We start from the raw sequence: 3,876 nt of genomic DNA, 5'->3' as shown, positions 1-3,876 counted from the left end.
TTCTTATATACATCACGGTGGGCCTCGGCAAAGACCCAAAGTTCTCGAGCCTGGCTGGAAGAAGCGGCTTGATCCCGTAGGCGCTGATTCTCTTCTTCTAAGGCTGTGATCCAGTCCGCCATGACTTGGGCGTCCTGCTCAAAGACACCGATCCGCTCCTCGAGACTCGCTTCTCTAAAGGCCGCAGTAGCCCTCTCCAACGCCCGCTGGGACTCGTGCACGCGGATAGCTTCCGTCAACGCCCCAGCCCTCGACGAGGCATCCCTCACCTGAAGCTTCAATACCGCGACTTCACCCTCCAACGCAGTCACTTTCCCGCTCCATGTCGCAGCGTCCTCCGCCGCCTTAGCCTGGCCCTGGCGCTCACACTCAGCTGCAGCCCTCCTCCCCGCCTCGAGCTCCTCATCCTTCCGCCGGAGCTGCTCCTCGAGAGCACTCGCTCTGCCAAGTGCTTGCTGCATCTGTACCTCCCGCCTCGCCAGTTCCTCGACCAAGGTCCGACTACGGGGATCATTCCTCAAGCGCACGCGCATCTCTCGGCACCGATCTCGGTAGCGGCGGTACTTCTCCAGCGCCCGCAAAAATATCCCCGAGCGGACGTTGGCTCGACGGATGCTCTCCACCTCCAACAAATAAGACTGCAAAGCAAAGACAACGATTAAGATAAAGAACAAACTAAGGCAAAGAAGAAGCGAACCGACGTTATAGTACATACCCTCAAGCCCATCACGGCCACTTCATTCATCAGTCCGACATCCGTAACGCCCCTCAACGACGCATTCTCGGCCTCCGAGCATAGCAGCTCAAACTGCGGGACCAAGCTACTCCCTTGGAGATAAGTTCAGCTCCGTGGGAACCTCGACGAAGCGAGACCGCCCCTCTGCGCGCACCGGTGAATTGGTGAAGCCCTCCTGGAACATACGGACGTCGTCGGGGTCCAAGTCGGATTCAGACTCGTACTCACCCTCTACAGCATCTCTTCCTCCTTCAGCCGCCGGCGAGGCGGAACCTCCCGCCGCAGCCGCCAAAGGAGTGCTTAACTCACCAACATTACCAGCCGCTGAGGAACTACCTCCCGTCTCAGCGACTGGAACCACCGACTGAGTCGCCGAAGCGACGGCATCCTCATGGCCTAAGCCAGCCAGGACAACCCCCATTGTCTGTCCACCCTCAAGAGCAGGCGCCGCGACCGCACCCCTCTCCGCATCCGTCGGAGGAGAGTCCAAATTAATTACCACAGGAGGAGCCGGCGTAAACACAACCCTACGCCTTATCAAGGGCCTCTCCTCCTCCCCGTCTGATGGTGATTCCGCCCTAGGGCGCACAACCCCCGATGGCCCCTCGTCCCGAAGCGCGGCCCGTGCTGGAGAAGGAACCGCTGAAGATTCAACTGATGCCGCCCTCGGTATTGAGCGCGACACAGGCGCCGCAGTAAGTCGAGCGACTGCACCCGGCCGACGGAAGGCCAACTGAGGAGCCCTGACGCGGCGTGCCCTCCCTGATCACAGAAAAACAAAGTTGAGGAATAGTGTCGAAACAAAGCGGAACAGAGGAAGAAGTCAATTTTTCTTACCTGCCACAGGTCTACGGCCATGCCTCTCCCAGAAAGACGCCCATGTGCGTATCCCCACCGTATGGGGGAGCACGGCCTCAACCCACTCACGAATCCCAGCCAACGGAGCCGGCGGCAACTTTTCGGCTACAAAATTGATACGAGTTAACGTTTATGAGCACAAGACGTAAGGAGGGGCAGAAAAGGGAATTCGACGATTAGAAAACTTACGTGCATGATTCCAAGCCTCTGGGAATCCAGTAGAGCACGCCACTAAATGTCCAGTCCTGATGTAGAAGAAGTGCTCGAAAGGGCGAGGGTCGACCTCATCATCCAGCTTCACAGTCAGGCCCCTCGTCCCGCGAGGGCACGCTCGAATCATGGTACCACGAACTCTCTGGGGAGCGTAGAGGCTAAGCACATGCTGCAGCGTGACCTCCCTACCAGCCAATTCTGCGTATTTGATGAGCATTGCTAATAATTTATAAAGAGAAGGAGTAAGCTGACCCGGGCATACCCAGTAATAACGACAGAAATCAACCACTAGCATTGGGAGTGGGAGCTTAAACCCCAACTTGAAGGGATAGGCGTAAAAGACGCAGTATCCCATACGATCGGTGTGGACCCTCTCCTCGCTTCTAGCGAGAACGACGTCAGCATAGCTGGGGATGACCCCCTGCCCCCGTAGTCGGGACATCCCAATCTCCCCCAGTAATGGGGCTTCATCCACCTGATCCTCCCCACCATCGGCGGTGAAATCAGTAATCGGACCTCCGGGCAGAGGTACTATCTCGTCAACCGACGGAGCCTCACCGGTCTCCACCAGTTCTGCATCGCCATTGCCGGAAATGGCCCCTCAGACACCAGTGAGTTAACCGGAAGATCCGTCGGAAGAACGTTTTGGGAAGAAATGCCTGCCATTGTTGATTCAATAACGAGAAAGAAACAAAGTTTGGGGGACGAAGACGAAGGTGAAACAGCAGTAAGAAAAGCTTCTTCAGAATCTCCCTCAGACAAACAATGAGAATAAAAAAAATGAATGCCTCAGCCTTTATTTATAGGCAACACAAGTGGCCTTCATGCACCCCAACAGCCACCATTAACTACATGACCAACCGCACACCGGTTCGATTCCATAGGAATGTGCGTCATTATGGCAGGTTCCATAAAGCAGCCTTGCAATCACCCATCGGCGTCTCGCCCTCGAAATGGTTATAACGACCTATGAATGCCGAGGAGATGCTCCTTGCGCCCTAGAAATTTTTTGACATCGCCAAACATGTATCAAGCATGCCCTCACTCCCCTCGGCCGCACAGCATACGACCCATCCACCATGGTCGACGGGTATGCACCCACAACAAACGTAAGGATCAGAGCACAATGAAGCTCGACCTCACTCGAAGTGAGTTAAAAGGTCAAGCGCCTTCGCCAAGGAGGAGAGTTCGGCCTCGATCGAACGATGACTTGATAGCACAATAACAAAGTACTACAAGGCTAAGGGCCATCGCCAAAGAGACGGCCTCGACCGAAGCAACAGTCGACCTCCCTATCCGAGTTTCTCAAACTACAGTCGATGGAATCCACTCATCGAGCTCGGCCAAGGCCCGACTAGGGACTAACTGTATGGGTCAGAATCCGACCCCACGATAATTAACGAAGCTAATCCCGTCTTAAGCTAATTCATGATCAATTAGTGGCACAACCACTCAGAATTAACGATATTCAACCCGCATCTGGTTCGATCAGCAAGGCCATGGCCTATCCGCCACCATAAAGGCGAAATCCCAACGTGGTCACGGCCACTTATTGCCAGCTCACGAAGCTCACAGCTATAAATACCAAGAGAGGGAACCCTAGAAAAGGGGGGCTGCTTCTTGACCACTATTGACAAAAGAGAGAGAGAAGAGAAAAACATACCCATCTTATGGGAAGAAAAAACACCATTGTAAGGCTCTGAACCTCTTCATGGAGAGGCAGACCAAACAAATATTATCAATAAAAGCTGTTAAGATTTCTTCTCCTAACCTTGAGTACTTATTTTCATGTTCTTCGCTTGGTCCAATGGATTATTACGATTTGCTATGATTTTCCCGTAACTTATTTATATTGTTTTGCACTCATAAAGCACACGATAACTTTTGAGCAAACAGATAGGTTTTGCAGACTTTGGTAGGTCATTATTGAGTTCTTGCTGCTTGGATAATTCATTAATGAGATAAGCATTTACTTGTGATCACTAGGTTATACTGCATGAAATTAGGTTTCATTAATATCTTGGTAGGTATAACTTTTATTTTGCATCTCGAATGGAATGAATTTGAAG

This window comes from Nicotiana attenuata, unplaced genomic scaffold (assembly GCF_001879085.1).
Source record: "Nicotiana attenuata strain UT unplaced genomic scaffold, NIATTr2, whole genome shotgun sequence".
In the NCBI taxonomy this organism is placed as follows: domain Eukaryota; kingdom Viridiplantae; phylum Streptophyta; class Magnoliopsida; order Solanales; family Solanaceae; genus Nicotiana; species Nicotiana attenuata.
The sequence above is the reverse complement of the archived record's forward strand: the minus strand, read 5'-3'. Positions refer to the sequence as shown.